The sequence below is a fragment of the Xenopus laevis genome, chromosome 2L (genome assembly GCF_017654675.1).
Source record: "Xenopus laevis strain J_2021 chromosome 2L, Xenopus_laevis_v10.1, whole genome shotgun sequence".
Classification (NCBI taxonomy): domain Eukaryota; kingdom Metazoa; phylum Chordata; class Amphibia; order Anura; family Pipidae; genus Xenopus; species Xenopus laevis.
The window spans coordinates 131,394,700-131,408,749 of NC_054373.1; positions in this window are offsets into that span (position 1 = coordinate 131,394,700).

The window sequence follows — 14,050 nt, forward strand, 5'->3', positions numbered from 1 at the left end:
AATAACAGGCACACTGCTCTTAGGTGCAATCCTTTGCACCTGATAATGGAGGTGTAAACATTTGTTCGTGAAAGGGAACGGGGAATGTGATATATATATATATATATATATATATATATATATATATATATATATATATATATATATATAATGGCTCAAAAGAAGCTAGCACACACAGGACTTATGGAGAGAAAAAGGTTTTTATTTTAACAGAAAAAAAACTAACGTTTCGGCTAGGTCCCTAGCCTTTCTCAAAGTGAATGAAAAACAATCACAACCATTTTAAAGCATTAGTAAATACTAATACATAGCTCTGCACCCAGGCACCTCATACCAGTATACATGCTGTGCCGGCATTTCCAGTTATATATAATATATATCGTTTATTGCCATCATAACACAGGTGACAAAAACATGGTTTTATCTTACATTTGCATTATTTTGCTATTTTTACTAAATTAATGAGGCAAATGTTAGCATTTTGAGTAAATATGTATTTTATTTTGTGCTGTAATCAGTGAGTTATATCAGGAGCAATATGTCAAAGATTCACGGGTATGCAGGTATGTTTTTTTAATTCATAGGCACAGCTCCTATTTAAAAGCAAAGCTTAATTTATTTAGGGAAAGCAAGGGCAAAGGGCTAATGAAGCCCAGCTCATATCCACCAGTCCCTGTTGGAGTAAGTAAGTTCCAAAATGGCTAGTACTGCTGAGTTCAAAGAATTTTACATAAATTCTGAATGGCAGTTATAATTGTCCTTTTACAAGAGGTATTACATTACAAGATCATTACGTCAAGACACCCTGTGTGTTAGAAAGTTTCAAGGAGAAATTAAAAAGGCAATGAAACATCTACATTTCCTGATTTTTTTTTGTCATTGTCCAATATTTGGTCAGTCCCCTTAGCTAATAAGGTTTCTGCTAGAGGAAAATATTGTTGTTATCAGTCACCCTGCTATAGTTCCAATATTATCTAGGACAGCAAATGTAAGTGCATCTTATCAAGCTCTAATCCACTTTTGGACGCCGGTGCACATTCGCCGGTGAAAATTCGACAGCGTCCAGAATTTACGCTGACGAATTTTCATGGCAGTTTTGCAAATTTATTCGCCGGCTAGGGATTTCGCCTTGTTTCACCACATGAAATGAGGCCCATAGACTTGTACGGCGAAAAAAACGTATGTGCGTCAAAAAAAAATCACAAGTGTGGCACCATGGGTCGATGAAGTGAAGAAGAGAGCTAGGCCAGGGTCTGAGGTTAGCAATTATAATCTCTGGGGGAGCCTGACAAATGGTGTGATTTAGCACTACAGTGATTAAGCCTTTCTTTGTTGTGCAGTGATAACAGTATATCAGTCCTAATAGTAGATATATACACGGTGGAGAGTATAGCTGGTCCTATAGCTGTCTCACTGGTGCTCCGTCCCGGCACCAAAATTTAGTAATATAGTTTCACAAGAGTTGAGAACAGACAGGACGCTGAGGCAGAGTTACTGCTGGTGTGCAAATTTATTTTTCACACAAAAATAAATTTGCACACCAGCAGTAACTCTGCCTCAGCGTCCTGTCTGTTCTCAACTCTTGTGAAAGTATATCAGTCCTATTGATGCTGGGGTAAGCAAGCAGTGTGAGACACGACTATCACCCCCCTATAACCCAGGTGGTCTTCCTGTGACTGGTTGCAATCAGCTGAACCTAATCTCTCAGTGAGTTCTGCCTTGTAAGCATAGAACAGTTATATAGACTATTGTTATTATGATATGCCTGCTGAAGGACTACAGTATATGAACATTGCGTTAGTCTAGCTGGTATCTATAGAAATAGTAGGATAGGCCTAGAGTTCAGCTTGCAAGAAGTGTTGGGTACACTAGTTTCCTATTAAAATTTAACAGTTATGGCAACCATTATTTACGTCTCTTATTCATAACTATTGATCTTCACTGTTTCCCCTAGATGTTCTGTACAAGGTTTAATGGGGCTGCAAGTTCCTCTGGGCTATAGAATTTGAGGAACATTTGCCAGTGAGTATTGATCAAGTTGTTGTATTTTTCTGTTATGATTACTTGTTCTTCAGTTTTTCTTTTCCTTTTATTATAGTGGTCGCGTCAAGCCCTATATTCCTGTTGTAGTGCAATTTCTTAAAAAAACTTCAATAAAAACAATTGTCTAAAGAAAAAAGTATTCGTTTTATTGTGTGTGTGGTCTTTTGTGCCAGTGGTGCACTGGTATGCAAAAAGGAACACTGGGAACACCAATTATAGCAGTAAGTCTAGTCCAAGTCAGTGACTATATACTGCTGATTTATGTCCTAATAAAACAAAATGAGGCTCATTAATAAACACTGGACAAATTTGTATCTGGGCAGTAACCCCAGTAACCCATGGCAACCAATCAAATGTTTGCTTTCATTGTTCAAACTGCAGCATCTCTGATGGGTTGCTATGGGTTACTGCCCATGTGCAAATATTCCCAATGATTATAAATGATCCCCAATGTGTAAAAGTCCTCCATTATGTTGTGGATCTTAGAATGCAGCCATCCTTAAAGAACCCATTCCTGACACCAAGTCACAGTTTTTCTTCAGAATTTATGAGTAGGTGATAAAACAACCCATTTGTTTAATAACATTTTATCCTTCATCATTGTCTCAAAAGAGTGCTTTGTTTTTTGTTTTGTTTTTTTAAGTCTTTTTATCTTCTTACAATAAAAAATACAAGTGTTATATAATAATATATGTGTTATATAAACTACAGTAAATAAAGATTTAAAGCCAATATTTGTATTGGCTAGACATGTTCAGACTAGAGGGAAATAGTGTGGGGTGTTAATAATCTAACATGCAATCTAGTGATCAGACAAAATCCCCTGTACTAATAAAAATATTCTTGTCATATTGACAGTCTGTATCACTGTCTGCATTTGCTTAAGCCTATTTTAAAATGTAATTTAAATATATAAATGTATTCATGCCATAGAGTTAGTAGAATAAGAAGAGTTAAACACTGATGATAGCATACTTATTTCCTGTGTCTAGAAAAGAAACACCCGCTTCCTATCTTTTTAGCTTTCTTCTCTATTAATAACTTTGGCATAAAACAAATTTTTACTGACCAAGCCAGTAGGATGCAGACCAAATGACAACCCTAGTTCTGTCACATACAAAAACAAGCCCTGCCCTAGCAAATTCTAATAACTTTGCATAAAACTGAAGCCTCAAGTAATTACAGAAAATAAATACAGAAATAGGTTTTAACCAATGCACAAAATTAATTTAAAGGGAGTTTTGTATTGCTAGATTTTTCTAGCAAAAACATTAATTGAAATCTGCTCATGTATATTGATACAAATATAATTAGCAAGATTTTATTGTAAGTATTATAAATGTTCTTTATGCAGCTTTGAATATGCCGACTACTGCATGATAGGTAATTAAATTCACATCCCCATTAAATATATTTTAGTTTTCTAGATTGTCTACAATTTATGAACTGCCATAATGAGACTCAATGTCCAAAGAGATGATGTTTACACTTTCTTACAACTCCCACAAGAGATACAGCACCTGAAGTTCGATACAGAACTCATCTTACTGGAGAAGAGGCATGAGTGTGGAAAAATGAACACAACTACCAACTTAAAGAAAGTACCAGCGAAGTCAAAATCAAAGTCAGAGGACAGGCCGAGATCAGGGCTGGCAGCAAGAAATAATGTCAGAGGACGGGCAGAGAATCTGTAACCAAAGTAGTTGAAATCACAAGGCAAGGAACTGCAGACCTTAGCATCCTTTAAGAGCACTGTGCAAGTGTCAGAACAGGCTCAACCACTTCTATCAATGTATGAGCCAAGGGACTCGTGGAAATATGCCAGAGATTCAAACCAGGACAGCAGCTGAAAACGCCTGAAAATTGAGGTGCTTCAAATAATATCTTCTATGTATGTTGCTTTGTAGAATTAAATTTGATTTGACTAAACTGTCCTTTTATTACCATTTGACATAATATCTAAACTTTTGCATTACCAACTCATTTGACCACACCCATTGGATTATCACCAAAGGATATTTACATGTTCTACTTCCAAGAATGACAAAAATAAAACTATTCCACTAGTGCACTCAACAAACCACATGTAAAAACTAAACTAAAATATACAAAAGGATCATTCATGGACACATTGTCCAAGAGACACTAAAAAATGCTGTGAATATCATGCCACCGTGACATTCAATCTTTTGTAAATCTTTTATAAAGAATTGAAGAATGTAAATATATCTTGCAACATATGCAGACTGTCGGGAAAGTTCTTCAGAGTTTAACAGAAGGGCTGCAGGAATCAGTTTCTCTATACAGGGCTTCTTCATTCTCAGACAGAAGATCAAGATCAGAAAATGTAAATAAGCATATTCATATATCATGTATTATTTTGTTATGCGATAGTACGTCTTGATCTTCTGTAAGTTGTTTATGACCTTTTGTGATGGTGCAGAAAAATTGTATTTAGTGGGAGCACTTACCAGATGCTGGACTCAACATGCTGCACACCCAGCCGCCATCCCATGCGGTCAAATAAATTACAAGGAGAAGAAGAAAAAACAGCGGAGCACCGTGGAGTCCAGTAAAAGTATTAAAAAATGAAATTTTATTCACTGTACATATAAAAGCAGATTACAGCAGCAGTGAACCCTGCCCGCTTAACGCGTTTCATGGCATCCTGCGACTTCATCAGAAGCTCAAAATGTACAATATGTACAGTAAATAAAATTTCATTTTTTAATACTTTTAGTGGACTCCACGGTGCTCCGCTGTTTTTTCTTCTTCTCCTTTTGTGATGGTGGTTTCATTAGGACAACCTCAAAATGCAGAAGTTATCAACATTTGTGACTTTTTTTATACTTTGATCAATAACATCAGGATTATTATTATTATGAAACTTAATTTATATTACCTTTTAGCATCAGGATATCCCCAACTCGGTTCACCCAACTTCTTGAATTGAAAAAATGTCATATTGCTTCCTTTAACTGTGTTTATGTAAGAGATAATTGAATACTTAACCCTGTTTCCAGGGATTCCTCTGTCTAACTCATTGCAGGTCAGAATCCTAAATCTACAAGCCAGCAGTATAAGCACACACTGCTGCAGACTTTAGGTACAATAAGCAGCCACATTTAATTCTAGGTGATGTTGCAAGGCAGAGTAAGAACTGGCCTTGAGAATATGAGATGAGCTTTTTTTTTTTTCCCCACTCGCCATATTTGATCCCCCAATTAAGTTAAAAATTTTGCTTAATCACAAACAAGAGTTGAGAGATATTATTCAATTTTTCATAAATATAGGTATAAATATATCTTCATTTTTAATTCAGTTTATTCATATTGAATTTAAACTGCTTGCAGACAGTTGATTATGTATTATGGTCCTCTGGAACATAAGAACCCCCACCACAATCTGAAAATAAATCTTTAAGAACCTGACCTTCAGTGTCCATAGGAAGATATTAGTTCCAAATTTACAATACTTTGCATTCAACTAAAACAATCACCTTTCAGATCACTATCTGTTCAGAACTTGCTTAGATATCAATTGAACCATAGGAAAAGGTAAGATTGTATCATACTTACAGTGATCTCCTTTCCTGGATAACTCCATGTCATACTTACCGGGATAGCCTCGCCCCAGTGCTCCTATCAGAAGGACCCTCCCCAAAACTTTAAAAGCCCAACCCCACCCCCCAGTCCGGTGTCTCGTAATAAGCTTCTAGAAACTAATGAAAAAGGGATGGGAACCTTGACATGGAGTTATCCAGAAAAGGAAGATCACGGTAAATATGATACAATCTTCACTTTTCCTGGACAACTCCATGTCATACTTACCGGGACTTAGCAAGCTAATATCCCAATGGGAGGGAATTTGTTCCACATAAGGAAAACTGGCCGAGTGTAATCTATACCAGATAAAACTCAGAAGAATGAATCCCCCACAGGTAATGATAATGAGTGTGAAACCAGCATGACAATTCCACTTAAAATGAGAGAACTATCTTTAATTAAAGAGAAGCAGATGGGAACACTTCTCCATAGTCTTACTCCCACTACGTACCAGCACGTTTATTCCAACTGCATAACATCCACAAGAGCACTCTTGGAAATGGCTCAAAAGCATGGTACCTGCAAAAAGAGGATTTAGTAGGGGAAGGAAAAATACCATCACTAGTATTTTACATGACCCCGCTCTGTATGACACTCTGTATGACATGGTATCACCTAGTGTAGTTCCGCGTCTCTTTAATACTAAGGAACCTGTATTTATTCTGGACCGTAACTAATACACCTCTCAATGAAAGGTCTGTAAAATGACTCATGGAGAAAGAGCGCTGCCACTGTGGGCATACCTTACCTGCCCTGTGAGGTATCTAGGAGCATTCTGCAGTCTGTACAGATTGAAATTGTTTTTATCATTAGCTCATGATCCTCCACCAAACAAGACTGGATAGTATTAAGGATCAGCGTGCCCTGGAGTGGACCGGGTAACAGAAATGCATGCAGATATGCATAACCTTCCTAAGATACAGTCCTCTAACCTTCAAGGATGTGACCTGTACATAGCTGAAGTTATTGTATCCCATAGATTAGGCCTAGAATCAAATCCATATGGCATGCTCCCATGAGTTTACCCTATAGGAAGAAATGTGACTGACTCCAGGAAGTATAACAACCAACAATACTGCTAGAGATGGGTTCTTTTCATATCCAAGGGCTCTGGCTTGGGACATGGACAGTTCATCAAGACCATTCTTAAGTGTTCAAGATTAAAATTAATCTAGGTATGGGGATATAATTATCCACCTATTATTCTGTAATGGAACTCCCCTACTAACTATACTAGCATGTTCAAGCCTGTTGGTAAGAGATGCCATAACCAGGGCCTTGCCGAAGGCTGATACTGCGGTCTTGGTCCAAAAGGATAAGGGGAATAAGACAAATTTTTATAGCTTGATGATAAGCCTTATGATACTTACCCCAACTAGCCTGGCCAGTCTATGGTGGTATTAAAGGCCAAACCCAGTGTAACAGACCTTTAGAAAACCCAGCATGCCATAATTGCATGCCTCCTGTCCACCATAAGGGTTAACATGACAGAAACAGCCTGTTATAATGAACCTATGTATACAAACTTTTTTTTTTGTTTTTTTCTAAATGGGACTGGAACTTTAGCTATAGCTGCATTGATTGAGTATACCTAATTTTACAACCAGCTTTCCATGGTACCCATTAATATAATATGGCCCATGAGTATATAATCAGAGGGCTGACTGGACTCCTATTGTACTTAAGACAAACTGAATAGGTCTGTACTATAGAATACCTCATTGCAAGGCTCTAAAACCCTGCGGCAGTAGTGAATCCAGTATATGTGAATTAACTAAAATTAATACTGATGTACCCACTGTCTTCCAGACTGAGACCAGATAAGTTGCACCCCTGTAGCCCAAGAAAGAGATTCTGATGAATATCATACCAGTTTTGTAAATAGACCTGGATTTATTATTTATTTAACAGAACATTTATCTTGCCTGATCTCCAGCTGTGGTGATATTAGAATCCTTGTTAAATGAATATATGACTGTATACATATCTACATCCATTCAGCCCCAGGCCAATCCTATCGCAAAAGGCAGGATACAGTATATAGCTTATTTTCTTAATAACCTGTCATAAAGTCCAGTCATAGAACATAGATTCGAATTAGTGAGTTCCTTAAGAATGATAACTACTCATCCATCAGCCTATCATTATGAATGTAACAAAAATATGCACCACATAGACCCCAATGGTTGTGGTCTACAAGTCCATGGTTATAATACAGCAATTGTACAATACCTACCTGCTGTGACTATTGCATTAACGCCCATATGCAGTATAGCCATATACCTTTAAACCAGAATTGACCACTATGCTCACACCACCTTTGTGATACACATGTGCATAATCCTATATATTACACAGCATTTGTATGAATCAGAATTGGCCTTAGGCAATCTATTTGGACAAGATATATGTCTACATCAATTACCACATTTACTGTATCTGTAACCATATAGTGATTGGGACATACTTACCGGGGCACAGTCCCCAAAGCCATTATGGACTGCTGTATATAAGGGTATAAGTTCAAAGCCACCTTTAAGTCAGTCTTGGCTGCTGCCATAAGCAAGTATACAATACACAATTGGCTTATTTGCAAGAGTAATCCATGCTTGTAACCTTAATCAATGTTATCATGCTTACATACAAACCTGGAGGCTGTATAGGCACCCTCTGGAAATGCCTAGAACCTTACTTACCTCCAGTTTGGTTGTTATATTGATTGGTGTCCAAACCAGAGAAATGTATAGCATGTACATTTATTTTTGGTTATAACCTTAGTAAGCCCCAAAGCCACTGAAATGTTTAAGCATATACATAGGTTAAAGTAGTAACCAGACCAAATAATGTATGACACGTGCATTAATATGTAGTTATTACAGTCAGTCCCGGAACCACTGATGTTACCCCATCTACATTCAGTTTGGTGTAGTATTAAGCAGTGCCTATACCAAAAATGTATAACATGTACATTCATATTTGGTTATTAAAGCCAGCTCTAAAACCACTGAAAAGTTTCCACATATACAGTCAGTTTGGTTACTACATTATGCAATGACAGGCCCAGAAATGTATCACATATGCATTTGGTCATTCAAGCCAGTTCTAGAATCACTGAATTGTTTCCACATATACAGTCAGTTTGGTTACTGCCTTATGTAGTGACAGGCCCATAAATGCATAACATATGCATTTGTATTTGGTTATTCAAGCCAGCTCTAGAATCACTGAAATGTTTCCACATATGCAGTCAGTTTGGTTGTAATATTAAGCAGTGCCAGGACTACGAATTCCTACATTATGCAGACTGAGAGCACTCTGCCCAAGAGTAAAGAGGCCAGTTCCTCTGGCTGCCAAATCCCAGCTAGCCAGTATCTACATGCACACATACATACACACATATGTACTGGCTGAACAGTTTTCTTACTCCCTTACAGCACTGTCTTAGCTTCTAAGCTAGCTAGAATCAGAAAGTCGAGTAGAAGAAGTACATGTTAGTTTAGTTCACAAACCTATAATATAAACGGAAGACTTGTAATACAGACTCTTACCTGATGTTTCAGAGAATCAATCTGAGCTGCTAAGGGAGGGAGTGGGAATCTACCTGTTCATTACCTGCACCTGATACTGACCTCCAGAGTAATTACCTAATTACCTGCAGCTGCTGTACACAGAACCTGCAGACCAACATAGTGTTCTCAGTGCTCAAATAAGAAGGCTAACATTGTATTAGCAACGTACACATAACATATAGACAAGTCTTTTAATGCTGCTTTCAGAACCTGCAGATCATCATTGCATAGAACTGCTCTCAGCACATGGAAAACAGTATTGCATTATCACTGTATTACCTTATCATTGCTCATAGAACGTATATCAACATTGCAGCTACACAGTTCCTCCAATGGCCAATCTGGCTCATCCATTTTTAAGAGTTAAGAGACTCTGGAAACAAGATGGCATTCCTAGCCTAAATTAAGACCTCTGAAACCTAAATTCCTCTGGAAGAAAAAAATAATACCCCCGTAAAGGGGGAAAAAAGAGAAGGAGGCCATAAGGCTCAGGCCGCTAACTAAATATTGTTATCAGATTAATGTAACTGATAGAGATGTCGCGAACTGTTCGCCGGCGAACTTGTTCGCGCTCGCCGGAAGTTCGCGAACGTCGCGCGACGTTCGCCATTTTGGGTTCGCCATTGTTGGCGCTTTTTTTTGCCCTCTCACCCCAGACCAGCAGGTACATGGCAGCCAATCAGGAAGCTCTCCCCTGGACCACTCCCCTTCCCTATAAAAACCGAAGCCCTGCAGCGTTTTTTCACTCTGCCTGTGTGTGCTGAAGAGATAGTGTAGGGAGAGAGCTGCTGCCTGTTAGTGATTTCAGGGACAGTTGAAAGTTTGCTGGCTAGTAATCGTTTTGATACTGCTCTGTTATTGGAGGGACAGAAGTCTGCAGGGGTTTGAGGGACATTTAAGCTTAGGTAGCTTTGCTGGCTAGTAATCTACCTTCTACTGCAGTGCTCTGTATGTAGCTGCAGTGGGCAGCTGTCCTGCTTCTGATCTCATCTGCTGACTGCTGCAATAACAGTAGTCCTTGTAAGGACTGCTTTTATTTATTTTTTTGTTGTTTTACTACTACTACTACTACTACTATAAGAGCCCAGTGCTATTAGTCTAGCAGTGTTGGGGAGTGGGACTGGTGTGCTAATCTGCTGCTCCTAGTAGTTCAGCAGCACCAACTTTAATTTTTTTTTTTAATATTCATTTTTTTTTTATTTTACTTTTTTTTATTTTACTACCGCTGTAGTAGTGTATAAGTTGACCTTTTAGGCATTATTTGCCCTGTAGGCATTATTTGCACAGTGTTTTCTTCAACCCGCCATCTAGCTGTGTGACCTTGTTCACATTCTGTCTAAATATCCATAATATTACCGTCTCCAGAAAAAACACCGGAGTGACTTTTTTCAAGCAGCCATAATATATTTTACGTAATCCGTATCCACCGCTGTAGTAGTGTATACGTTGACCTTGTAGGCATTATTTGCACAGTGTTTTCTTCAACCCGCCATCTAGCTGTGTGAGCTTGTTCACATTTTGTCTAAATATTGATAATATTATCGTCTCTAGAAAAACCACTTGAGTTACTTTTTTTCAAGCAGCATTCATATATTTTACGTAATCCGTATCCACCGCTGTAGTAGTGTATACAATGCCTACAAGGTCAACGTATGGCAGTTGTTTAAAGAGAACAGTAGATTACTAGCCAGCAAAGCTACCTAAGCTAAAATGTCCCTCAAATCCCTGCAGACTTCTGTCCCTCCAATACAGAGCAGTATCAAGCAGATTACTAGCCAGCAAGCTTACTATCATCTGTCCCTGAAATCACTAACAGCTCTCCCCCTACACTATCTCTTCCAAGCACACACAGGCAGATTTTTCAGATACATTTTTGCCCTTGATCCCCCTCTGGCATGCCACTGTCCAGGTCGTTGCACCCTTTAAACAACTTTAAAATCATTTTTCTGGCCAGAAATGTCTTTTCTAGATGTTAAAGTTCGCCTTCCCATTGAAGTCTATGGGGTTCGCGAACCGCTCGCATTTTTGCGCAAGTTCGCGAATATGTTCGCGAACTTTTTTTCCGACGTTCGCTACATCCCTAGTAACTGACTGCCACCTCCCTCTCCCATCCGTAAAAATCATAAAGGGTGTATGGGCCATATACCCTAATGCCACTGGACACTTTTTAGACATAAATAGGTAGGCATATGGATGGGGGGACATAGCACTTGCCACAGCCCTGGATATAATCAGGCTGGAGGGCACATGGATCAAGGAAAAACCAATGATATTAGCCACACTTTGCCTACCTGATCCAGATCATTAAACACTGAAGACTCCAAACATGAGGTAATGTGCTTAGGGGTAAAAAGATCACTAGGACCAAACCCGAGTCCCTAGTACACTTTCCAGCAAGCCCTAATGCTTCCCCACGGTTAAAAAGAAAACTTGCTTCTAACAGGAGCAAAAAATAAACTGAAGCAGAAGGAAAAAAAAGACACTGGACTGGGGGGAGGGTTTGGGCTTTTAAAGCTTTGGGGAGGATCCTTCTGATGGGAGCACTGGGGCGGGGGCTATCCCGGTAAGTATGACATGGAGATTTCCAGGAAAAGTCAATTGGTATAGAATAGAATTAGAATTACTTGTGATCTGATCATCTGCCTGAGGGTTGAACATTTGTTTCATCCTGATCTTGCACACTACTTTTACTACCAAACTGTGCAAAGATCTGCTGGTTTGGTGGCATGGCGAAATTAAGATATCTTGATGTGTAAGGACTGCGTAAACTGAAGCTACCGATCATATAGAACATGCAAACTGCTGGGCTACACAAATTGAATGTTAATAAAACACTATTTGTTCTCAAAATGGGAGATTAGAGTAATCACAGAAAAACGTTGTGGGCTATAAGTACATATGCACATATTCAGACCTGTCAATGTCAACCTTGCTAATGTTGTATCAATAAAACTCCAATATTTGTATCATAACATGTAGCTTGTCAAAATATGATACACATATATACAGAAGAAACGATACAAAGAGTAGTAAGCACAAACACATATACTCATTCCCCCATGAGGCTTCTGTTTTCATGTGCACAAGAACAGACAAATTGCACACACTTGTACTTCACCCAGTGACCTCTTTTTCCTGTGTGGGAGAGAATAGAGCTGTCCATCATTTGCACATCCAGTTGGTAAAGTGTAAGAATTTATTTAGGCCATTGAAAACCTTCCTGAGCAGCAGGAGTATGCCATGTTCTCTTATAGAATGCAGGACTCTATATTACAGTAAAGCAAGGCCCCAAACCTGTCATAAATATGACTGCTCACTATGAAGCCACTACAATAGATTACATTAAATTGAAAATATTCCATTATCGTAAAACTTTATTTTCATAACCTGATATCTTTCAGAGAATATGTGTTATCTTTCAGAGAATATTGCAGTCTTCTTGTTGTTTAATAATTCAGGGGCCTATTCAGCAGACATCATTAACAGATGTACACCACTAGTAAAAAATGTTTGGACAGTTGATCATGCACAGATTTTAGTATTTATAAATGTTTCAATTCAGTAAAAATGATTTTGATAAATGGGGAAATAAATAGTCTGATCTATGATAAAGCTGACCCAATGAGTTTATTTGCACCTTATAGGACAATGAGCCAGTCATAAGCACAAATGTGTTACTAATTATTGCTTTATACCAGCACATACTATAAATCTATTTCAAAACACTTACCTCAATATGTTATATAAAGCACTAAGTTTGCCCAGGAGCAGTAACCCATGACAACCAATAAGATTCTTGCATTCAAACAGGTGACTAGTAAATGCTACCTGCTGATTGGTTGGTATGGATTACTGCCCCAGGGCAAACGTAGTGCCTTTTATTACATAACCCCATATCAGCGGTAATTTACAAACAGCATGCAGTGTGCAAAGTGCAAAAAAAGGTCCATTAGTGCTCTAGCACCTGCACCCAGGGTATGGTAAATGACCTTATAGTATGAAGTGTAATTCTTAATTAGAATAAGGGAGTGCCACTCATTGCTGTTGAGGCACCCAGAGACCATTGACCCCAGGGCAAAGTTTCATAAACCCTTTCTCCATCCCTATTGAAGGTTGAACCTTAGTGAGGAACCCCTTTAACACATAACAAGGTTACCAATATAACATTGGTGTCAGTGAGCTACCAGCATCACAGAAGTATTTAGAATAGAAAATAGGAGCCCCCCCCCCAAGCACTGCATCACCCCCTTCTAGTTTGAAAATCAGTGGTGCAGAACAATTAAAAAAAAAAAACAAGTCTCCATTCCTGTGTAAACTATCACTACTGTAGAAAATGAAAACTGAGATGGTAAACACTATCATTCATGGACCCACAAATACTGAAACTCAGCAGCAGAAGGCTTGTATTAATTCCTTAGATCAGCAAAGCCTTTCTTGCATAAATATATTTGGCAGAAAAATACTATAGAATATAACTAAGGAATAAAGGTCATAGATATATCAAAAAATACTTTAAAACCCCATTGATAAGGGCCTAAAGAATCACTGTCAAGATGCACAGCTTGAATAAAAGTATTTCTCATATTTCCCATGCACAAATTGTAAGCTGTTGTTTTAAGAAATCACAAAATATTTGACATTTATAGTAACAAAGCAAATGTTATATTATATTTTATATGTATATGTTATACTATAGTATTATATTTATAAAAGATCTACACTATATTATTTATAATTGTCTGTTACACAGAATACTAATGAAAAATCTACGCAGTTTTTTTAAATGCATGTGCTGTAAAATGTCTAGGGTCTGTGGTATACAGTTTCTTATCC